Raw genomic sequence first — 24,949 nt, 5'->3', positions numbered from 1 at the left:
GGGGTTCAGAGGGGGGCGTCGGGGGCAAGGTTGGGGGAGCAAACCCGGTCCTTCCCAGGACGTTGCCCAGTGAGCTCCAAGGAACTTTCGGCCTCTTCCGCTGACAGGGAGTCGGAGAGGGCGGGGCTAAGGCCCTGGCAGGCTCCTCCCCCCGCCCCGCCCCCGCGGGCGCCCACCGGGGACCCGCGGGAGCACAGGGCGGGGCGCAGTCGGCGTCAAGGCGCCCGCCGGCCGCTCACCCTTCCCGGGCTCCTGGAGGTTCCCTCAGCCCCGCGTGCCGAGGCCGGGGCGCGAGCGAGAACCCCCGGCCAGCCTGTTCCTGGAAGCCCAGCAAAAGCCCCCTGCAGCCCGGGGCGATGAATGACTGCTTCGCAATTAGAAAGCAGCACCAGCAACGAAAGCAAAACCTCAGGTCGGGGGAAAAACGGACCTCTGCTCATCCGACAGCCCAGGCCTCGGGGCGCCCCCCAGGCGCCAGCAGCGTGGGCCCCCTCGGGGCTCTGCGTCCCTGGGGGCCTGGGGCGGAGCCACCCTCCCCCGTGCGAGGGCTCTGCCTTTCCCCTGCGGCCTCCCGCCTGGGTCTCCTCCAGGGTGTCCGCCAGCCGCGCGATCCCCTCGGACCAGGGCGCCCGCAGGCTTTCTCGAGCTGCGAGGCCCCCGTGGGGCTCGGCTGGGAGCTCCCGCCCTGGCGCTGCGGGGCTGCGTCGGCGCGGGGGGGGCCGGCGGGGACCGCGGGGCGGTGCAGGGGCGGAGCCTGAGGCCGGAAGGCGGGGCTGGCGGCGGAGCCCGCGGGAGCGCGCGTGCGCTGAGCAGAAAGCCGGAAAGGCCGCCGCTGCCTCCTCAGGTGCCTCTTTGCATGTCTCCTGGGGTCACTGCCGCCTCCTCGCCGGGAGGGGAAAATGAGTGCCACGCGGGGTTTCCTGTGAGTCAGAAGCTGGTGTGCTCGCTGCTCTGGGTGGTGGGCGCGAGGGCACAGGAGGGGGAAGGCCGCGGCGACACCCTCGGGCGAGGACGCGCCGGCATCGCTGGTCCAGCCTCTGCCTCCTGCCCCCCGGCTCCGGGTCCGCTGGGTCCCGTGGCCGCTCCACAGAGCCACTGTGGGAAATTAAATTATATAAACGTGGAATACACCATATTAAAAGACAGGCAGCAGGTCCTCCAAACACTCAGTGTTTCCAAATTGTTTGGCTACCGTTTACTGTCGTCTCTGCGCTGGACGCTACGTGCGTAACCGTGTCTGCGCTGCGGAGACACTACACGGCCCTGAGCCTCCGCCCGGGTCTCCCGACTGCGCGCCTGTGGCCACGGCGGGAGCGTTCGCGCCACGGCCCTCGGGGGCCGTGGCACCTCCTCCAGCCCGGCCCGCGGAGAGGAAGGTGCGGGTGGGAAGGACCCAGGGCCTCCCGAGCGGGCCCAGGGGAGGTTTATAGGGGCGAGGGGAGAACGCGCGCTGCTCCCGGACTTCAGGCTGGCCCTGCTCAACTCCGCCGGCCACTTGCTTGTGCGGGGCCTGCTCTTCCACACCCGACGGCGGCCGCCCCGCACTGTGGCTCGCTGGCCCTCTCTCTGCGGTCCCCGTTCCCCTTCTCTTGGCCAGGGAAATGCGCCACGGACCTCCCCCGGGTGCAGACTCTCCAGTCCCCCAGCAGTGTGTTTCCTGGAGCCCCTCCCTGGGCCGGGGCACAGGAGAGTCCGCCCACGCCCCCCGCCCCGGGGCAGGGGACACACAGGCGTTGCCTGCCGTGCTGTCTCTCACCCTAACTCTCTGAGGCAGGAGAGGCGGTAGGGACCTGGGCAGGGTAACCCCCAGATCACTTCCCGATTTCTTTCCTAAGCGGGCTTCTGCTCGTCTCTGGTCACTGGCTGCTTCACCAGCCCGGCGCCCCACAAGCAAGAGGCGAGCTCGGGAGGGACGGGGTGTAACGCGTGTGCCTCCGGGGAGGATGGGCTTGGATGGACCCTGAGCGTCGCTCCTCCGTGGGGTGGGGCAGCTACAGAGCGCCCGGTGCAGGCTTGCTCGCGGGCTTATCCTGGAGAGCAAGCACGGAGCCTCTGCCCGTGGCCCGCACACGGTGAGTGCTCCTTCATCGTAGCTGTATTTGCCATCAGAAAAGGGACCTCCAAGGGCAGGGCCATGGCCACGTTCGTGCAGTGCCTCAGCGGGCACACACGCTGAGGAGCTCTGTCCCTTTGCGTTTGTGTGCATGTGTTGGGGGGGGGGGGTTCAGCAGGGACCACCCACTCCTCCAAGCTCATCACTGCCTGCAGCGCAGCAAACCTGCCACCTAAGAGGAGGTGCCCCCGCAGGGAGGCCTGGTGAGAGGGCTGTCGCCTTCGCAGCCCCTTGTGGTGGGAGGAGTCACCAGGGCGGGCCCTCCAGGACACAGGCCCAGCAGCCCTGAGAGGCTAGCCTCCACCTGTGGACTCTCTCGGAAAGGTCCAGGGTCCCAGGTGGGGTCAGCCAGCAGGAGAGATGCACCACGATGGCCTGGTTAGAAGGGAGTCCCTTGGGCCCAACAGAGCAGGTCACACCCTGCTCTTCCCAGCAGCTGCCTCCCCCCCCCACCCCACCCCCCGTCCTGATGCCCTGCTCTTCCCAGACCTAACAGTTTAACTCAGCAGGGGTGGGAAGAGGGATATACAAGAGGGCAAAAATATACAAGGGAAAGTGGCCCAAATGGCAGGCTCAGCCCATCTCCCAGCTGTTTCCACGGCACCATTGGTTCTGTCCCATGCTTGTCACCCAGGCCAGGAAGGCACGTGGCGATGAGACGCCCAGGTGAGCGGCGTGGCTTTCTGGGGTAAGGACTCAGAGCCCAGCCCTTGGCTCGGCACAGGCTTCACACCTTTGAGTGGGTTGTGTGCACCGCGTGGGTGACCTGCGTTCTGTTCTGTCTGCCGTATCCTGTTCCTGAAACACTGAAGGTCAAGGCTGATTCTCCAGATGCAAACAGGGCCCCATGGAACAAGGGGAGACTATCGCGTTGCTGTTTCTACAGGCCAGGTTTCTACCAAGTGGCTGAAATAATGTTCGAACTGTCGTGTAGACAGAGGGGCCCCTTTCAGAGGGTGTGCGTCTGGGGTCTGTTTTCTACATCTTTATTCCAATGATGTTATTCTCCTAATTTGGACACCTTAAATTCAGCTGCATACCCATACCGCCGTTATGTCATTATTAGTAATCCCAACTTCTTGTTTAATTTGCATGCAAGATAGGGCTCACCTGTAAAAGGCACTGACAGAGGCAGTGCTCTATTTTTAGTGAAAGAGATGTTATCTCCAAATTACAGGGAAATGATTACATCAAGGTCCTCTGTTGATGAAATAAATAAACCATGAGAAAGAAAGAACGTGTATGAGTCGTTGAGAACCAAAGCTCGTTGGCTTTCTTGCATCTGAAGGTCCCTTTGCCCACAAGTGTCGTCCAAGTGAACAGGTCGCGTGGCTGTGCGCCCTTCGTGGTTCAAGGAACAGCGACTGTGACGCTCCTCTACGTCCCAAGAAAGTCCTTGACCACAGCCCACCAGGGCAGGCGAGTGTGTTTAGGGGGACGAGAAGCAATGTGTCCCTTTGGCTTTTATGTGCAAACTCGCGGTGGACGTCCTTCCACTCTTCTGGACCCAGAGACGGAGGTGCAGGGCGGGGAGGCTGTGAAGACAGAGACCCCTGGACGTGGGGTCTCGAGCCCCAGCGCCACTTCTGCAGGGGTAACCTTGACAGTCTTCTGACGTCCTTGGACTCAGGCTTCCCCAGGTGCAGAGCGAGGTCGGCCTGGTGCCCTCCGCTGCCGTAGCCACACTCTCCCTGGGCCGGGGTCCTCACAGGGTGACCTCCCTCCAGGGTTCTGGGAAGGACGCCCCTTCCTCAGAGGGCCGGTCAGGTACTTCGAGTTGTTAAAAACGTGTATCAGAAAGCTCCCATGTTCCATTTCTCTGATAATTAGTGATGTTGAGCAGCTTTTCATGTGCTTTTTGGCCATCTGTATGTCTTCTTGGGAGAAATGTCTCTTTAGATCTTCTGCCCATTTTTTGATTGGGTTGTTTGTTTTTTTGACATAGAGCTGCATGAGCCGTTTGTATATTTTGGAGATTAATCCCTTGCTGGTCGCTTCGTTTGCAAATATATATCTCCCATTCTGTGGGTTGTCTTTCTGTTCCAGACGGGCTTGGATACGGGGCTTGATGTTTACAAAGACACGGTTCCTGTGGGGGGGTGGGGTGGGAATGCTGGACTCCCTGCCTACTTTTCCTGTAAAACCTAAACCTGTTCTAAAAGATAAAGCCTGCGGATTAACAAGAAGATGGTATCACTGTCGTCTGGGTGATTACAGTCAGCGCCATGCTTAGCCTGCTGGGACCTTTGTGCAGATGAGACAGGGCACCTCTTTCTTAAGGCATTTTATTGCCAGCAACCAGGGAGTTGTGCTGGTAACTATATAAATGTTGTATATGTCTATATTTATAAATATGGACACAAGACTGAGGGTCGTGCAGTGTAAGACCTACACAACCGTGCACGGAGGCCCTGCTTCTCCGTCAGTCCACGGGGGAAGCAGACACACAAATTAGTTACCTGACGGAAAGGCAGGATGAGCCAAGTCCAATAACGAGCAGAAAACAAAACCACGGGAAGGCAGAGGATGAAGAGAACAGCGCGGCCGGGAAGACAGATGTCGGAGGCAAGAAAAGAAGTGGGGCCGGTGAACGGACTGGACCCTCGCAGTCTGTGGTCACTGTTCGGGGCGAGCAGAGGGTCTGTGACGGGCTCCCGGCCTGGCTCTAAGGACGAGGGTCTGCGCGAACCTTGAGGCCATGCAAACGCGAGACACTGAGTGGCCTCACGACTGTCCTGGGCGACACTTACACCAGGAAGGGACTGTCCTCTTCACTCTGGGTGTCACAGCCCCCAAAGCAGCCTTGGAACTCGCTCTGCCCCGCAGGGCTGAGGCCATGACCGTAGCACAGGGCGTGAGCGGAACTGTCTCCCGGTGGTGGAGCCTTGGCTCCTGCCCTCGCCTTTGCCCAGATGCCCACGGAAACATATTTGGAGACGGCTGAGCCCCGGTTGGCGCCCACTGGTTTCCGGGTCATGGCTTTAGCCTTCCTGCCCTCGTTCACAAGACAAATACGCTAAAGCAGCCTGGCTCAACGGAGAGCCGCCCCGTGTCCATGTCCGAATGAGCCACGAAAGCTCACGCCCAGCGGGTCAGAGGCATCCCTGAGCCCCCGCATGGTGTCCTGCAGGGCAGGGCGGGCGGGGCAGCCAGCCGGGGTGGGATCCAGCCCACGTGGGAGCGGGGCAGCCACGGCCGGGCAGAGCCCTGGGCAGAAACAGGGTGGTGGGGTCCCATCCACCAGCGCTTGTCTCGCATCCCAGCCGCCCTGTCGAGGGAGAGGCTGCAGGAGAAAGGCCAGAGCTGCCGGAGCACAGAACACACGAGCCGTCCTCACCACGGAAGCTGGGGAGACGTGCGCTCGAAGAGGTAGATCTTTAAAATTGGTGGCACTCTCCACTTCCATTGTGTTTTTCCAGAAATATTCCTTTTTCACTCTAACTCTCCAGCTATATTGTTTGTGGATATTTACATGTAAGTAGTGAATGAACAAAAACAGTCACATAGAAATTATACTCATCAACTTCAGGACAGCGACTAAATCTTTTAGACATTAGTGGGGGGTAGGCAGATGGGCGTCTGTTATATTAGTATCTGCGTGTTTGAAGTATTTCATTAACAAATAAACCTCCACCAAAGAAGCTATACGGATGGCAAGTAAGCACGTGGATAGATGTTCAGTATCATTAGTCATTAAAGAAATTCAAATTTAAACTATAACAAGTTCTATATGTGTCCTGGAATGGCTAAAATGAGAAAGAAAACACCTGACAAGAGCAAGGGTTGACAAGGATGCAGGCAACCGAAACTCTCAGGTTGTTGGTAAACAGGCAAAAGTGGGAACCAGTTTGAAGAAGTTTGGTGGCTTCTTAATAGAGTTCAACATACACTTACCATATGACCGAAATATCCCACTACCAGGTATTTAACCAAGAAAAATGACAACTTATGTTCACATAAATTATTTCTTAAATGCATTTTTTAAGTGAAAGGAGCCAGACTCAGAAGCTACCTACTGTATGATTCCACTTATATGACATTTTGGAAAAGTCAAGAAACGATCAGGACAGAGAAAAGATCGGTGGACACCATGGGTGCAGATGTGGGAGTTTGGGGAAGGCTGACTGGTGGTGGTCACCCAACTGTGCGTTTGTCAAAACTCGAGAACTGCACATCAAAAAGAGTGAATTTTACTGCATGTACATTAAGGAAAAAATAAATCTACATCTAAAGTAGGTTTACCTAGTGACTTCAGATCTCAGGAAAATCGTTTCCCGTTCTGAATGTCATAGAATTCTGTTTTTCTAATCGGTAACATTCCTCGAAGTGCCGACTTAAATTTCAGAAAGAAAAACAAAGGAAAGAAGCTGACGTCACTGACACCTTCTGTGGGTCCCAACACGGAGGGCCAAGAAACGGTCGGAAAAGAGAGGCCAGCCTCCAGAAGGCCACGGCGAGCGCCTGAAAGCCACAGAAGTTTCAGTCGGAAGGCATTTCTGAGATCGCAGTTTGCTTCTCCATCAGTGTGGAAGCTGAGGCCCCGTGTGCTCCGTGTGGGCTGAGGACGGAGAGGGGAGAGCGGACAGCGGGGCAGGTGCCCCGAGGTGTGAACCTGGTGCCCCCCTGTGTCTGTCACCAAACTCCCATGGCCCTTTCCCTTCCCTTGGCATTTCTCTCTTGCTGGACAAAGTTTCAAAATGCCAGGATCCAAGAAATCTTCAGCAGCCCCAGCCAGGTCCCCCGAGCATAGAAAAGTCAAAATCCCGTGGTCACTCCTTTCTTGGCCTGCCCGTCTGCTGGCTCCCCCAAGACTCTGGGAGCCCGTGGTTTGAAGATGCGGTGGGGTCCCTGGGCGGTCGGCAATCTCCCTTCACTGTAGTTCCGGGGCTGCCAGTGCTATGGGCTGTGTCTCGCTCATCCCACATCCCCAGAGACCGACAGATCGTTCCGGTATCATTGATTTGTGAAGATGTGCAGAAAAAAAGAAAGAGCAGGGCACCTGGGCTCGGACTCCTGCCTCTGGCTCTGCCTCTCCCAGGAAGGCGGAAACTCCTGAGACATAAAAGAGCAGATCTTTTGGGGGAAAGCTAACTAATCTTCGATGGGTTATTTGCACAGCACCTCAGACCACACACACTCAGAATGAGTATTTCATAATTGAAATGAGAATTACCTTAATTGCAGAACCAGCCAAGGGATTTCTAAAGAGAGTGCGCTCAGTCCCCTTTGGCCCAGCTAGAATGCACAGGCACTCCTGTGTGCTGCGCTGTCTGTTCTCTGCCGGGGGCCTCGCCTATGAGACCACTGGTCGTGCGGGGCAGCAAAGGCACAGCAAGGAAGAGCAGCGGCCAAGACGAGCGGTCAGAGCAGGGACCCATCTCACTGTCCGCAGGACTGATCAACGTTCGCTTTCACAGGGAGAACGCCCAGGTCAAACTCAGTTCTTCAGTTATTAGAATTGCCATGTGGTTCCCCAAATTCTTGGCCTTAGTCACCGGCACGAGCCGAAGTGCAAGAGGAGGTCTGCCTGCAAGCTGGCCTCCTTTGTTTCTGATTAAGATGAACTCTGTGTTAGAAAGGGAAAAGAAACAAGTCTTTCTGAGGTGTTAGGGCCAGAGTTTGGGCTTGGGACATGCAGAGATAGGAGTTCTGGCCCAGAGGCTCTCCTACTCCACAGGCTGCAGGAGAAACCTTGGAGCCGTTGCCCCGAGGGACGGGCACCTGCCAGCCCAGCAGGGAGGAGCCCTTGGCCTCCCAGCCTCTTGGCCCTGCGGCCTGGCCCAGGCTCCATGTCTTGAGACACTTTGTGGTGGTCCCACATGTGGGCCTCAGAGCTAAACACTTCCGTTGAAGGGACCCTGAGTAATATTTGGCTGTTTCCCCAAATCAATCTCACCGGCAACTATTGTGAATACTCAAAAGAATGCATTATGTTCCACTCTGGAAAGAGTTCCAGAAGGAGGACACTGCCTGTGACTCTGAGGTTTTTATACACAGAACATAAAATTGACCACCTTGACCACTTTTAAGTGAGAGCTCAGTGGCCTTAAGTACATTCACACTGTAGTGCACCCATCACCGCCGAACTCTCTTCTTCTCTGAAACTGAACCTCCGTCCCCATTAAACACGGACTCCCCACCCCCTCCTCCAGCCCCTGGCACCCACCCTCCTGCTCTCTGTCTCTGTGAATCTGATTCCTCCAGGGACCTCATGTGAGTAGAATCACACAGTACTTGTCTTTTTGTGACTGGTTTATTCCACTAGGCATCACGTTCTCAAATTTCATCCATGTTGCACCAAGTGTCAGGATTTCCTTCCTTTCTAAGGCTGAATAAGATTCCATTGTTTGGATGGACCACATTGTGTTTATCCATCATCCTTCCACGGATGAACACTGGGGTTGCTTCCACCTCCTAGCTATTGTGAACAATGCTGCTGTGAATATGGGGGTACGAATATCTTTTGAGACCCCACTTTCATGTCTTTTGGGTGCACACCCAGACGTGGAATTGCTGGACCACGTGGTAGTTCCATGTTTGGTTTTTTGAGGAGCCTCCATACTGGCTTTCCACAGTGGCTGCCCCGTGTCTCACCCCCGTCCTGCCTTGGTCAGTGTGGGCTGCCGCAACCAGCTACTGGGTGTTTATAAACAAGAAGGGTTTACTTCTCACGGTTCTGGAGGCTGAAGGCCAAAGGGTGATGCGGGCAGGCTTGGTGCCTGGGGAGGACCCTTCCGGGTTCATAGACAGTCATCTTGTGGCCGTGTCCTCACATGGTGGATGGAAAGGGCAAGGGAGCTTCCTGCGGTCTCTTTTACAAGGCCACTAATCCCAGGAGGTGAAGCCTTAGGACCCGGTCACCTCCCAAAGCCCCCATATCCTCATTCCCTAAGCCTAACCCTGACCCTGACCCTGACCCTAACCCTGACCCTAGCCCTAGCCCTGACCCTGACCCTAGCCCTAGCCCTGACCCTAGCCCTGACCCTGACCCTGACCCTGACCCTGACCCTAACCCTAACCCCATTACTTTGGGGTTGGAATTTCAGCATATGCACTCGGGGGAACACAGACGTTCAGACCACAGCATCCCAGGACTGAATTTTCTTTAAGTTAGAGACAGACAGGTGCAGTTTTAAGTGAATGGAGTTGGTGGGTAACTGTGGGGGTGGGAGCAGGAACCCCGGATCAGCCCACCACCAGCCATCCAGCATTTTCAGGGGCCTCTTCAAAAGATGTGTCCTTGGTGGAGTTTTTTTTTTTTTTTTTTTTTTTTTTTTTTAGGGTGTGGTGGGAGAAACTATTGCCTTTTTCAACCGCATAGCACAGGAAGATCAGCTCAGTGCTTTTTTTTTTTTTTTTTTTAAGAATGAACCAGTTTTTTTGTTTTTAATGTGATAATCCATTTATTTATTTATTTGTTTGTTTGTTTGTTTATGGCTGTGTTGGGTCTTCGTTTCTGTGCGAGCGCTTTCTCTGGTTGTGGCAAGCGGGGGCCACTCTTCATCGCGGTGCGTGGGCCTCTCACCATCGCGGCCTCTCTTGTTGCGGAGCACAGGCTCCAGACGCGCAGGCTCAGTAGTTGCGGCTCACGGGCCCAGTTGCTCCGTGGCATGTGGGATCTTCCCAGACCAGGGCTCGAACCCGTGCCCCCTGCATTGGCAGGCAGATTCTCAACCACTGCGCCACCAGGGAAGCCCCTTGGTGGAGTTTTGAAGGAAGGCACTTTGTCAGGAGGCAGGGAGGGACACAAACGTGCCGCGCCCACGCAGAGTCCCCGGCGGAGCAGGGCCATTGCCGCGTCCTCAGTGTGGACTGCGGGGAAAGCCCAGGGGGTGAAGCGCAGCAGCTTAAACCTGGCAAGAGCTGGGGGCTCAGTGCACCTGGGGGACAGATTGGGTTTTCAGATTTTGGGGTTTTTTTTTGGCAAGGAGGGTAGATCTAGGAGAATCAACTGCAGGGAACTGCTGACGTGAATTCAGACGCTTCGAGGGTAATGATCACAGTAAACATGCAAATAGCCATGATTCACAGGTGTTAACTTACTGATTCCCTAACACAGCTCCACGAAGGAGGAAGTATAAGCCGCCACTTTACAGAGGTGAGGTGAGTCAACCAAGGTCACGTGGCTTACGGGGAGGACCTCGGATTCAACTCCGGGCTGTCTGGCTCCAGAGCCCAGGCCTCTGTGCACTGTTCTGTCTTCTGTGCACAAAAAAGCGCCTTGAAAACCCAGACGCCTGCCCTCGAGGTGAGGGCGATGCAGGTGGGGAGACAGAAATGAACGAACAAACAAACAAGATACATAGCACAGGGGCTGTCAAATGTAAATATTTTTGGCTCTACAGGCCAAAAGGAAAAGCCGAGAGTGTTCTGTCCGTCTCCGTGGCAGCTACTCGATGGCCCCACTGGGTCGAGACGGCAACAGACAACACAGCCGAGAATCCTGTGACCGTGGCTCCAATTCAAGTCCGTTTATGGAAACTGACATTTCATGCCTGATGAACTTGGGCCCCCAGAACGGGGGGCGAGGGGACTTGCACCTTCATTTTTGTCTCAGACGCATCTCTACCGGATACCATAGAAGGGTCTGCAAACCACGGTCCACAGGTCCAGTCCAGCTTCTGAGTTCCACCATATTTGACCTCACTGAACAATTTCCATTATCTACAGCAGCACCAGGAGTTGCTCTGGTGCCTTAAATGACCTTGTCGGCCCAAAGTGTAAATAAAGTGACTTTTAAACCATCTATACCACATGCCAAGCACACAGCCTGGGGCATGTGCTCAGGGCAGCTCCAACAGTTCCTGAGGTTGGCGGGGGGGTGGCTTTTGCTCCATCTGTGACCCTCCTGCTACCCCCCCCCGCCAGGAATACTGTGAAATAAATCCCAGGCATCACACCAAGAAATAAACTGGTTTTAAAAACACATATGCCTTAGAAAACTTTTTATTTAACATAAATATATCAAGCAAATCAATTAAGGATTATATTAAATGTCCACGAATTTGTATTGCTTTAGATTCATCTGAGTTTACCAGAAAAACCCTCAATATTTCCTGATATAAATGCACCAAAGACATCTCACTAATCTAGTTGAACTGAAATCAGATTTCAGGGCACATTCATTTTCAAAAAAAAAACAAAAAGCCAAGGCCAAAGAGAACATCACGCAATATTAGAAAACACAGGAAGGTTTAATTTCCCCGGAGAGCCATGCTGACCTGCGGTCGGGGGTATAACAAAGCCACTCCTGCCGGAGCTGGTGTGCGATCCAGAGGAAACCCAAGGACAGGATGTTTGCAGCCACTGCTCTGAGAAAGACGGGCTGACACGCATGCAGCTCGGACCAAAATCGTCCCTAAGAATCAGCACTCGGTGACCTGTAACCTGTGCCCTGGGTCACGATGAAATGTCTAACGTTCACCCAGCACTTTTCAGCCAGCAAGGCACTTTCTCTCCCACGTCATTTCACTTGTGCCTCTAGGAACCTTGTTCAGAATCAGGAGAGCTTGGATCACAGCCTGTCCCTGTAAACCTCCGCATCTGGACACAGCCTCTCCCTCCGCTGGGAAGGGCCCTTCTGGTCACATTTTTCTGCTGAACTACATTTGTCCTCAACAGCCTGGCCAGAAAGAGGCCTCCAACCTCGGGGGACGGGGCTGGGGCAGGGCACGTGTCCTGGAGAGGACCAGCCAGCAGTGCCCCCGGGCGGCAATGTCCCCGCCCTCCCGGGGGATGCGGGGCAGGTTCCGGTCCTTCCACACCGGCCAGTCAGGGCCTCGGACACCCTGTTGCCTATGGTTGAGGCTGCGCCTTCACCTGCCAGCCTGTCCCAGCACCACAGACAAAACCCAGTCACCGTCGCGGACTCTTCTGGGCCCCTCACCTTCTTTGCAGGTAAGCAAGGCCGCGTCCTTGCAACGGATGAGATGTGAGAGGAAGCGCCACGAGTCACCCGCAGTGGCCGCCCTAAGAGCTGGCCTTCGCTCTGCCCCGCGTCCCGAGTCAGGACGGGGCCTCCTGCACCGCAGGCTGCAGTGGCCGAGCTCCGCGGCCTCGGGGTCCGCGGAGAGCGCCCCGCTTCAGCTCCAGACGCCCTTTTCCACCTGCGGACGAAGGTCGAGTCTGAAGGGTGGTTTAGCGGTGGGGCGCTGTGGGGCTGCGGGCTCGGTGCGTCCTGCCCTGCGGGGCCCGCGCGGCGGGCGCTGGTCTGCGTCCTCCGCGCCGGGGCACGCGGCCACCGGGACACCTTGCAGACGTGCGGCGACAGCCATCCCGCTGCCCCGGACATACTGAGGCGCGTTCCCGCGCCCAGGAACTCCTGTCTCAAGAATGGGACGGTCCTGGGCCCGTCTGGACAAGGTGGTCGCCGCCACGTGGCCGTGGGCCCTTCCCTGCACTGGCGCCTCCCCCGGGCATAGGTAACCCCCTCAGAGGGAAGGGGTAACGCTTTTCGACCCAGGCATATTCTTTTCCTCCTCCTACAATATGCCGTTTCCTTCGCTGTTTTCCTCAGAATGCAGAGCCACGTGCATGGTGAGCCGCAGCGCCTGTGCCTCAGGAAGCGCGGGGCTGAGGCCCCCAGGCCACGACGACCCGGACTCCTCTGCGCGTCCCGGAGCCCGAGGAGGCGCGTGACGCCCCGCGTCCCACCGGCCGCAGCGGCCCTGAGGGTAAGCAGAGGGGCCGCGCGGGCTGCACGTCCCCCCCTTCCGGATGCTCCCAGACTGTGTCCCCAGAAAACGGGAAGACGGCGGCTGAGTGCCCTCCTGCCGCACGCGACCAGGGAAGCTCCGGGCCGGGTGACCCTGTTCTAGAGCTTTCTCGCGGGTGAACGGTCGGGGGAGCGCTGCCTTCGGTGGGGGGAACGGTTCTCAAAACTCCCAGTTCCACCTTTGCGCCGGGGCGGGGCGGGCCCTCTCGCCGGCTGTCTGTACCGTGTCCGCCCTGGGCACGCCGCGAACGTGCAGGGTGACCAGCCGGCCCCCTGCCCGCGCCCGCGGGGCTCCCGGGACGCAGGCTGGCCGCGCACGGAGGCTTTCTGCACGTCCAGGCTCCTCGCCGCCTGCACCGCTGTCCCCGTGGCAAGACCGGCCCATCGTCAATCCTGTCTGCGGCGTTTGGGGCGCAGGTGGGCTCGGGACAGACGGAGGAGCGGGGGCGGCGGGAGCTCGCCTGGCACCTCACGGGGGGTGGATGCCCATCTCACGAGGAGGTCAAGGCACGGAAGGGGGTAGCAGAGCGTCCCGGGAAGCTCTATGCCCTGCCCGGCCAGCAGCTGGACACCACCTGTGAGCAGGGGTCCCGCCTGCGGCGTCCCCGCCCTGGCGCCCCGGCCCCGGCGCGCACCTCCCACTCGACTCCTCACGGGCAAGGTCGGGCTGCTCCCGGGGCTGAGAAGCACCGCCTGCGCCGTCCCCGTCGCCGTCCCCGTCGCCGTCCCCGCTCAGAGATGCTCAGGGAGGCAGCTCTTCCGCCCCGCCCCCAGCCGCGCCCACCTGCAGGGACCCCAGGCTCTTGCCCTCCCCCGCTCCTGGCTCGGTGCCGACCCTCGTGCCCTGCAGGCGCCCGCTCACCACTCCGGACCCCACAGACCCTCCCTCAGGCATCATGGGGGCCCGTCACTGGTCAGAGCATTTAGAGCCTGGGACCCGTCTGTGTGTTCGTGTCGCCGAACTCCCAGGCCCATAAGGGTCCCGGCGGCCCTGCTCGGCCTGTGAAGCACTCCTTCCTCAGCCCGTCCCCCGACCCTTCATCCCCCGCCCGCCCCGGGCTCCCTCCTTGAGGGGACGGCCGTTCTCCGTCTTCACGTTTCCTGGCCACAGACCGGCTCGGTCCCTCCGGCCACCGTAGCAAAGCACCACGGACGGGGCGGCTTCGGCGGCAGACATTTCTGTCCCACGTTTCTGGAGGCTGAGCCCAGGTCAGGGTGCCGCCCGGGCTGGTGTCCTGTCGCTCGCCCTGCTTGCAGTTGCCATCCTCTCGCTGTGTCCTCACAGGTCCCCTCAGAATGGCTTCTCATGGGGACACTAATCCCATCACGGGGCCCCCCCCCCACGTGGCCTGATCAACCCCAAAGTCCCCTCCTAGCTGCACACCTTGGGGTCAGGCTTCAGCACACGATTCTGGAGCACACGTTCGTCCCATAGCAGGTGTCCCTCTTACCAACGTCCCTCTGTCACCGCACGCTTTCTCCTTCTTCCAGTCACGCCTCCCGACGGCCCAGGTGGGGCTGGTGCTTTGCTCCCACCTGGAACGTCGGGCCCAGGCACTGTTGAAGGGGGCACGCGCACCCTTCGGGCACAGCACACCCTTTTGCTTTTCCTCATTCCTCTCCAGTGTTTGCCCGTAGTCACGTCTGTCCGTGTGGCTGTCACTGTAGAATAAATCGCGGTACAAGTGACTCGAATACAATCAGCATTTTCCGTGTTGCTGCAGAGAACTCGTAATGTATGGCGTTAGTTCTCTGCTGTTAGCATGCAGGTTCCTCCATCACCCGCACTCCTGTATGTCCGCGATTATTCCCAGACGGTCACGTGTCGCCGTGGCGTGAACGATTCCCAGGAGGCCCGGGGCTCCGCAGGGCAGGCGTCTCCTCACCTCATCAACCTTCTCCCGCCGTTTAAACGGCTCTCAGATGTCTTCCTTTGTGTATTTTTATTTTTGGACTGTTCACGTTTGTCCTCCTCCTTCTCTTGGTGCTGGAAACACGCAGCTCATAAAACACCAAAGCACGTGCTGCTCTCTGACCCTCTGAAGGACCCCGGGAGGGAGGGGAGGAAGGACTGGTCACCCAGGAAGCATCGCCCGGGTGATACCGCCTGCTGCTGACTGGCCCACCGAGAGTCTGGTTCCTCTGATTCTTAGCTCGCCGGTCGGTCTTTAAAAATAATCATCAAGGTGACGGGCACACGTGGTAAAGACCGAAGGATGCAGCGCGGCTGCGGTGGAAGCCGCACGGGCCGCGCCTCGTCCCCGCCGGCCCCATGTTCTCTGACCAGCCCCTGGCGGACGCCCCTGAAGCCCGATGCTTCCCACCGCCCTTCCCCAGGGCATGGATTTTAAGCGAGTTCCTGCGCTCCTGCCCGGGGGCCACAGCTGCTCGAGCTTTGGCTGCTTGTCTCTGAGACTCAGAACCGTGCCCACATCCGGCGGAGCCCGGAGACCTTGGCCTCCTCTGTGAGCTGCGTGGTGGCCCCAGAGCCCACACATTCCCTCCATCAGCGAACTGGCCCCGAGGACACGGATGTAATGCTCGGCCAGCCCTGTCCCTGGGGGGCTGACACCGCAGTCCTGCTCCCCTGGGCCACGGGCTCTCGCAGGGTCCCCGATGGACTACCTGGGCCCAAGGTGGGAGACGGTGGGAAACAGGACCAGGAAACGCTGGTCTTCGTTTCATCCCCAGGCTCAGCAGAGACCAGCGAGGGCCTCCTCGGAGCCAGAGGGCACGAGGGCACCCCTGGGGTCTCCAGCCCTGGAGGCGAGCGAGCCCGGAGGACACAGCTATGGTCAGGAAAGGCACACAGATGGGGGTCACGGAAAAAAGGACGATTCACTGAGAGAAACGTTTGCACGTGAAACAACAGGGCTTCCTGGGGGCTGAAGAGGTGACCCCTCAACGCCCTGTGAGGCCCTTGATCCCACCCTGGACCAGAAACAACCGTGGTCGTCTTTTCTATCGAGAACATTAGTGAGATGATTGGTGAAGTCAGAATATTGCCTGGAGAGCAGATTGCAGGACCGAGGTGATGATTCTCGACGTGGGTACCGAACGGTGCCAGGCTGTGCAGGATGCCTTTGTCTTTACTTTTAGGGAACACACAAGAACTTAGTGGTGAAGGAGTGTGATGGCTGAGCTCCGAAACGGTTCAGGAAAAAAGCGTGCAGAGAAAGAGGTGGGTGGGGAGAGGTAATGGGAAGCAAGTATAAAACACCAACTCAGAAACTGGGTGGAGGGAACATGGGAATTCTTTATACTATGGTAGCAACTCATGTGTAAGTCTAAATGATATCAAAATAAAATGTTGAAGAACAACCCCACAGACAGGATGGGGTCAGATGAGGAACCCAGCCCACAAGCAGTAGCGCAGATGTGCGAGCCGAGGGGCGGCGGGCGCCGGTGGGTGGGAGGACCCGGGCTCAGGGACCCTTGTGGGGCAGGAGCTGCGGGGAAAGAGGCGGGTGGGCCTGGACCCTCTCCCGGAACTCAGAACGCTCTCCGCTGGGGACCCTGCCACGCACAGTCCTGACTCTCAGGTGGTTTCCTTTCCTTCAGCTGAAGCTGTCTTTTTCCTCCACTTTCAATCCGTCCGACTGGAGTTGATCCCCCCTCCGCCGTGAAAGGCTCCCTAGTTACTCAGCCTCTAATCTAACATAATCTGATCTGATCTGATGCTCCCTTAGAAACCAAGGCCCAGTTCTGCTCCTGCGCTGGAATCCCACCAGGGGACTTATTTGGCTTTTCGAGGTGGCCCTGGCTTCGTGGTCAGGCCTGTGTGCCTTTGTGTCGTCCGAGCTCTGCTGCTGACCCTCTGGGGCGACCCTGCTGGGGCTCTGCTGTCCACTGATCGGCCTGACAGCGTGACCCCAGCCTCTCCCACCACTAGACACTCGCTGGGACACAGCTGTACCCACCGCCAGCCTGCCCTCTTGGCCCTGCCTGGTGGGAGGATCCCGAGGGGGACAGTTGGCAGGGGGGAGCCTGGGGGTAGAACAGCGTGGGGAGGGGGCAGCCTGGAGGGGCGCCTGGGGGACAGCGTGGGAAGGCGGCAGCCTGCTGAGGCACAGAAGCAGGTATGTGGGGAATCCATGTGACAATGTTGTGCTGAATGAGTGTTGAATGAACTTGAAATCAAAGACGAAACCACAGCCCGTGAGAGGAAATGAGGATGGTTCTAGAGAGAGTGAGGCTGCATACGCAGCTCAGAAAGGATGGAAAAGCCGGGCCGGAGGGTGGGGTGTAGGGCGGGGCGGGGGGGGGCCTCAGAAGCCCAGACTGTGTGAGGCTTTGGTTTTTCCTATTCAGATGACGGCGGTGATTGTTTTCTTCTTTTTCAGACTTAGAAGTGATCCATTAGGGGATTCATAAGAATCACGGTAAACAAACAGCCTGGGTGCATCTTCACGACCTGCTGGCGGCCACTGGTTTCCGTGGTTTCAGCGCCATTGTTACGACACAGAGTCTGGAACAAACACGGATGAGGGTGGAGAGCTGCACCCAGGAGCCCAGGTCTGGGCCTTTCCAGAAGCCGTCATGGGAACTGATCAAAGAAAATGGCAAAAAGTGGATTGGCAAAGACAAACGCATCTTTCCTCAATAAAGTGCATCTTGTATTAAAATTAGAGATTCCAGCTGGGAAGCCACAGGGGCCATGGGCCCCTCAGGGAGCCGGGAATGGAGACGCCCTGATCCTCTGGGAGCGGACGGGCCCCCACGGGGGTCCCGCGCATCAGGAAGCTGCGGCAGTGGTCTACAGCAGGTCTGGCCCTCAAGGAGGGGACAGCGGGCGGGGGCCATGGACACTGGGGTCACGTGGGTGTCCAGAGGTCTCCACGGGCTCAGCGCCAAGTCACATTTTTAATGGAAATATTTGGAACCTGTCCCTTAACTCCTGCCCCAGGTTCCGATCTTGTGTGGGTCTGCCCGTTCCGGCTCTGGGCCTGGGCTTCCAATCCCTCTCCATCTGATTCCCAGGACCTGGCACCTGCCTGCCCGCCAGAGCTGCAGACCCTCCCCCAGCCCAGCCCCCACGCCACTCAGCAGGACGGAGAGCTGGATGCCCTCCGCGGGGCTGGGGGAGGGGCACAGGCAGGGGAGGGATTGCTTTAGCCGCGGCACCGAGAAAATTCTAGAGCAGATACAAGTTAGCAATGTGACGTGGGGGCACGCAGGTTTGAGTGACAACAAGAGGAAGGCTCCACTTGTGTCCCCCGGCGGCTGCCTGCCCGGGGCCCTGGCCTTCCGCGGCTCGTGCTGGCGTGGACACAGGCGTCACCCGCAGCCTGTCCTGAGCGGCGGCGCCGGGGGCGAGGCTTTACCGCGTTGGGAACGTGGACGGCGGGTGAAGAGGTGGAGCTCACCTCTTCCAGCCTACTTTGTGGTCGACGCGGTCTTCACAAACGCACAGGACGGACACACACAAAACAGCCCTGCCTCCTGATGGCCCCGGGAAGGCGAGCGTCTCAGTGGAAACAGTGATGGAGCCGCGTTTGGCCGCGCTCGGCAGCGGGTGTGAGCACCCGGCCTGACTCAGGGGAAGGAAGTAGTGTTTCCACTCAGCTCAAAACAAGTGGTTTCAGGACGGCTTGTGTGTCACTGGCATTTCCCTGTTGTGTTTATGAGACGAGGTGGGAATGGGCCTCGTGGTTACTCTAATCTCGTCTTTTACAAGAAATAATAAGCCCCTAGTGGAACGCTGGCGGGGGGCTGTGCGGCCCGGGAGACGCTGGGGAAACCCGAGGGCGCCCGCGGGGAGGGGCCCCATTTCAGGGTGGAAACCTGGGCCGCCTTCTCTGGTGGGCCGTGCAAACAGCAGGCGCCCGGGGATGGCGTGCGGCCAGGGGCACCTTGGAAGCCGGGTCAGCACGCAGCAGGCGTGCGGGGCGCAGTGACCCCCGTGTCCTGGGGACTCTTGCTGAGGTCGGCCGTTTCCCCGGAAACCAGATCCACGGTCCAGAGGTCACAGTTCCCACTCTGCGGGGACAGGATTGCATTGATAAGGGTTGAAGCGAGGAGGGTGACTGTCCCAGAGATGGGTGGACGGTTTCTGCATCCCTGGGGAAGCCGGGCCACATTCCCAGAATGCAGTGCCAGCAGAGGCCCAGACACAGGCCGGGCTGGAGGGCCGGGGGCGGGGGGCTGGGGGCTGGGGGAGGGGTGTCTGGGAGCCGGGGGTCTGGGGGGCCGGGGGCTGGGGGCTGGGGAAGGGGTGTCTGGGAGCTGGGGAGCTGGGGACCGGGGACTGGAGGCTGGCCTCCTCTCCCTGGAAGGCAGACTCCACTGGAATCTCCCAGTCCGAGCAGCCCCAAAGACCAAGCTGCCTTTGAAGTGACGTCTCGGGTTCGTGTCTATATTTAAACTGGAGTGAAAGAAAATAAACCAGATGAAAGAGTTCACTAAAAACAGCCACCTCGGGGAGCAGCGACGCCTGCCAGCCACGCCGTCTGGGCGACGCCCACGTTCCACTCACCTGTTCGGGTTGTGATCTGGCGGCAAAACAATGGGAGGAAAAAATCCCCACATTTTCACAAGGAGGTTTACTGGAAAATCTTCTAATAAATAGTCAGAAGCACAGCAATCTCGAAACCACCTTCTCATCGTTGAAATGTTGTTTTCAAAATCGCCCCTCTCCTTGGCCACCTCTGGTGGTCCGGCGGTCACACGGCTGCACCCCAGGCTGCACCGGTATCAGCCGTCAGGGGCTGAACTTGTCCCCCCAAAATTCGAACGCTGCAGTACCTCGGGAGGTGCTGTGTTTACAGGTGACGGGGCCTGTAAGCAGGTGATTAGGTAAGATGGGGTCACTAGGGTGAGGCCGTAAGCCCCCAGGACTGGTGTCCTCAAAGAGGAGATGAGGACACAGACAACAGGACACACACAGGATGACACCACCCGCAGGCACGGGGAGGAGGTGGCATCCACAGGCCCAGGAGAGAGGCCTCGGGAGGGACCACCCGGCCGACACCTTGGTCCCGACCGTCCAGCCTCCAGGACTGAGCGGAAACAACCTTCCTGTGTTCAAGCCTGCCCGACTGTGGAACTTAGTTATTTGCAGCGGCCCTAGCAGACCCATGCCATCTTCCTAGAGACTGTTTTCTTAAAAAAGGAAGCTTGGAAGTCAGCGAGCCCCCTCACTTTACAGACGAGGAAAATGAGGGAGGCCCCAAATCTCGGTGACTGAACCCACAACCACTGAGCAAACCGACAGGCCCCCTACTGTACGGAGTGGCCAGGAGGCCCCCACAGGGTCCAGGCAAGAAGTGAGGGTGCCAGCGGGGGCAAGTTCTGGACATATTTTAAAGGTAGACTTAACGATATTTACCAGTAGATCAGATGTGGGTGCAAGAGAGAAAAGAACAGCCAAGAATGATGCCAAGAGTTTGGCTGGAGCTCAGAGACCTGAGGTCCTCGGCTTGGACAAGGTCACCAAGGTCCCAGATGGGCGGGGGGGGGGGGGAGGGGGGAGGGGGAAGCCGAGGGAGCTCCAGGGCCGCTCCAGGACGCAGCGGAGGCCGAGATTCAGGGGCTGAGCGCCCGCTGCGTCCCTCCCACCTGGACGTGGATTCTGGGTCGCAACACACGGCCATCCCTCAGTGTGAGAATGGACGTTACAGTTGCCTCCTTCCCATCTGGTGCTCCTGTCATAAATCTTCTTCTACATGTTACAAACCTCGTATTACCTTTTCCTACTTTTGGTTTAGACAGTCTTTTAAAGCAATCAAAAATAAGAAAAATGTCTTTGATGTATATTCTCATTTTGAAAATGTGCAGGGTTCTTCGGTGTGTGTGTGTGTGTGTGTGTGTAGATAATTTCCACCTAGCATCTTCCTTTTGATTGAAAAATTTCCTTTAGCATTTCTTGTAATGTAGGTCTGCTGTGAGTTCTCTCAGCTTCTGTTTGCTGGAAATGAATTGCCTCAGCTGCAGTTTATCTGAAAACACCTATATTTTAATTTAACCCCCTCATTCTGGAGGGAGACTTTGATTTGGTAAGAAATTCTGGATAGGCAATTTGCTTCAGTACTAAAGATGTTTATCCACTGTCTTTGGCAGGCTTAGTCCTCCTCTAGTTTCCACTCATTAAACCTACCTGTTTAGGCGAAAAATAAGTTCAATACATATTCTACGTGATAGCCCTTCAAATACTTGAAGACAGACATTATTCATCAGTATATTAATTTAAAGACTTAGTGCCAGTGTGCCAGATACGAGAGTAACAGAAACTAGAGTCAGAGACAAAAACAGTAGAATTCTTGCTTTCTAGGACCTCGAGGTCTAGTAAAGACAGAAAACTAGTGCAACATGGTAGGTGAACTTCCACAGAGAATTGGGGAGCGCAGAGAAAGGACACCCGGCTGGAGGGACAGAGTGAGGAACGGGCGTCTGGGAGGGAAGCAGGAGCTCGCTGGGCCTGGGGCAGGGGGTGGGGGCCCCTGGGCGTGGACGCTGCGACACGGCGCATGTGTGGGGTGAGGGCGGGGGAGCGGGCCTGGACCACATCGTGGGGCGCTGCCCTCTGCCTCGTGCGGCGAGAGCCGCTCACACGTCTGGGCAGTGGGGCAGCCTAGACACGGGGACACACATGTGACGGTGTTTCTGAGCGCAGAAGCAGAAGGGCGCTGTTCCCGGCTGTGCTCTCAAGGCTAAGTCAGCCCCTTAGAAAGAGAATCTCTGCACGCGCGCGTCCGAACAGGGTTTCACAGGCAGAACAGCGTGGGGGACGCGCGGAGACGACATTCAGCGGGCTGGGCCGGGGCCTGGGATGCAGAGACAAGCGCCATCGGACAGAGACCCAGGTGCGGGCAGCCGCCTTGGGAAGCCCCCGGGAGCAGGCGAGGCCGGGGTCGGGGCACAGGTACGGGTAGACCTGAGACTGGGAGGGAGGATGACGGTCGTTTTAGTTAAAGCTTAGAGGGGGAGGGGAAGCCGTGCCTGAGGACCAGTACAGAGAAGGCAGGGACGCCTGGCACAGAGAAGGCTGAGCGCGTGGCCTGGGGCAGAGGTGACGGCTGAGGCGGCATCCGGGGCGTGGACAGGACTCGCGGTCGACCTGGGCAGCAGCGGGGCGTCCGGTGGGGCCCACACGCCGCGCGCACCAGGGTGACTGGTACCACGGAGGCCTCGGGGAGACAGGGGTGCGGGCTCCCGGGGGTGCGGACCGCAGCAAGCCCACCCCGTGGGAGCCGGGAAGGAGGAGGGCCCAGAGCAGACTCAGCAGCGAGGCTGGAGGAACGTGGCTCAGGTCAAGGGCAAGGTCGCCCTCGCCGCAGCTCCCGCCAGGCCTCCCGGTGCCCTCCACCTCCGGAGCCGCAGTGGGGCTGGGCAGTGGGGCGGTGAGCCGGGCAGGTGCCGTCCTGTTCCCGAAGCTCTCAGCGCTCCACCACCTTCCCCAGCCCTGCCCTTTGCTCTCCGGGCACCCTCTGAGCCCCTTTAGGTGGTGGTGGGGGGTGGGGGACTTGAACTTCCGGCAGGTTGAGAACATGGTCCTCAAATTGCCCCCGAACTATGTCTTTTGAGATAATTTTAGGCTTCAGGAAGATGGCGAAGACGGTAAGGGGAGCCCACAGCCGGCGCCCGGTTCCCCTGATGTTAGGATCTTACACATGTGTCATCAGTGACCAGCACGAGGCCCCAGGCCTGTAGAAACACGGCTTTCTATGCAGGTCTGGCCGCCGAAGGAGCTCTTGCACACCCATCCCAAGTGAACAAGCCCCGGGGATGGAGCGAGAACGAACCCTTGATGTGCCCTCGGGGAAGGGGCCGGCGGCCTCCACCCTGACTGCGCCTCCCCGCCCGGGGCTGGGGAGAAACGGACTGCCGGAAGGTGCAAAAATGCCTGAAGGGGCAGGCTCACCTCTGGTGGCAGGAAGGGCAGCTGGAGGCCGGGGCTCCTGCGGGGTCACGGCCCAGGGAGGGCAGCCGCTCCACATCTCCAAGCCCACTTCTGTTCTCAGTGTTTCACTCCGATGTCCTTCCCGACTCAGGTGGGAAAACTCACATCGAAGAGAACAGAGCTGATGTGACCGGGTCTTCAGGGCGTCTTGGCAGCTGAGATGCAGGACCGAGCAGGTGCGGGACCCGCCGCCGCCCAGGCCCAGGGCAGGGATGTTCCCGGCCCTGGGCCCAGACGCGGACCCCTGACTCCTGGCTCCCGAAGCCCCCGACTTCCAGGGGAACCTTCCCGCCTAAGGACCGTGCTGCATCTCGATGTTTTTAAAATATCCCGAAGCACTTGAGTCTCACCTGTACGTGAAGGAGCAAACGTATCATCTATTTTTGTAAAGAAACGTTTTATTTTCTGAATGAAGGTGCGTTGGGATCTTCTCACAAGTGAGGTGACACCGAGGCTCCCCGAAATGAAGGAATGAGGTCCGCCTGGCCGGGTGGACGAAGGGGCCTCAGCCCTCGCCTCGGGCTCAGCTGGAGGGAACCGCACACCAGAGGCCGTTAGACGGTCTGGGCTGAAGGGCGATCTTCACCCCCGCTCAGCCGGCTGCCCCCGCCCTCTTACGCAGACGCCGCTCTTCTCCAGGGTCTCCTTGAAAGCGGGGAAGGGAAAACCAGGGTCTTCTCTTGGCCAAGCCCCTCCCCCAGCCCCTGTTGTAAAACGCGGAAGTGGGCACGGGGGGAGGGGCCCGGCTGGTGAGGCTGATTCCAGGGCTTTGGCCCCCTGCTCCTGGGGACGCCCCAGCCTCGCAGGCAGAATCGTGTGTCCAGGTGATAAGCGGCCTCAAAGGCCGGCCGGGCCCCACCCGACCAGGTTGAGGTTGGAGGAGAGGCTCAGAATCCGGGAATTTACACCGGAAGCCTGGCTGGAGCCCTTCGGGTTCACGGACGTGGATTTAACGAAACAAGATCCCTGCAGGGAGGGAGGCAAAGTAGAGGGGAGTCCGTTCTGGGGATAAGCGTGTGGAAACAGCACAGGTGCTCAGAGCAACGCTCGGGTCGGGTCAGGGACCCCAGAAATTCTAGGACACGGAGCAGCTAAATGACTAAGTTTGAACACGTTTTCTAAACAGTAGACTTTGGTGCAACCCCTTTCCTGTCGCCTTGGCCCGGGAGCCCCTGCGCCTGCTGGGTCCCCTGTGTCCTGCACTTGCCCCAACCCGTGACCCAGGAGTCCTGTCCTGGACCTGCCCGTCTTCCTGTCTGACGTGATCCCATCCCTCCGTGGCTTTTCTTGCTCACAGCCCTGGGGGTCCTGAGTAGTACATCCGATTTCTTCAAACCCAAACAGAAATGTCAGGGAGTTGGGGAAGAGAATAAATGCTAATACGTGTAAACTCAGAACAAGACTGACAAAGGGGAAGTGCTCCAGGCGATCAAGGTGCCCGAGGTCAGGGCGCAGAGTCTGGGAGGGCAGATGCTCAGACCATGTGACCAGGGTCACCCAGTGCCTGGGTCCCCGGCCCGTGGACGCCACGCACACTGACGTCAGCAGGTAGGCGAGTGGCTGGGCGCTGGTGCCACATCCTTTCAATCAGCGGGAGCTGGAGAAGCCGGTGACGGGGAGAGTGCGGGAAGCACACCTCACCTGTGTCTCCATATGTCCGTAGACACACAGGCAGTTTTCAGAGGTTCTGATGAGGAGCCTACAAGTGTCATTCACACGGTCAGTGCAGGTAACACACCACACACTCCCTCCCCCCGTGGAGGGTTTCCTGCTGTGCCCTGGTGCTGTGACACTGAGGTCATGGGCCTAAAAGACCCCTCCAGCCGCCTCCTCCTCACAATGATCTCTCTTCTGACGAGGATGGAGGTCGTGTGTGAAGTGACAGGACCGGGCGGAGGGGCCGTGAGGATCTTGCTGGCTTGGATGTCCGCCCTCCCCATTGACCATCAAATCCAGGGCCAGAGGCTCAGTTTGATCACAGGATCATCTCGTTTTAAAAAGCGGTTTATGTTTCCTGTTTCCCCCTTCTTTCCGGGCTCTGTCTCTGCTTCTCACGGCGTCCGCCTGGCCTGTCTCTGTCCTGCCTTTGGACCTGGCCGTCCCTGTTGTATCTCTGTTTCTATTTTCCTTGGGATCATTAACTTTTTCCTTTTGCCTTCTGAGTTTGACGCTTAGCTCATGTACGGTATCTCTTCCTCTTGAAGTTTTTCTTCAGCTGCATCTC

The 24,949-nt window shown here is 58.3% G+C and overlaps 1 long non-coding RNA gene across 1 annotated transcript; it reads left to right on the top strand.

The window, feature by feature from the left end:
* The first annotated feature begins 784 nt into the window (after positions 1 to 784).
* LOC309607019 lies at positions 785 to 18,953 on the top strand. Its single transcript, XR_014232186.1, has 3 exons — positions 785 to 922; positions 12,630 to 12,786; positions 17,171 to 18,953. It is a non-coding gene; the product is annotated as an uncharacterized lncRNA (long non-coding RNA).
* Positions 18,954 to 24,949: the final 5,996 nt, after the last annotated feature.

This window comes from Balaenoptera borealis (genome assembly GCF_965194805.1).
Source record: "Balaenoptera borealis genome assembly, chromosome: 12".
NCBI lineage: Eukaryota > Metazoa > Chordata > Mammalia > Artiodactyla > Balaenopteridae > Balaenoptera > Balaenoptera borealis.
The sequence above is the reverse complement of the archived record's forward strand: the minus strand, read 5'-3'. Positions and strand labels throughout refer to the sequence as shown.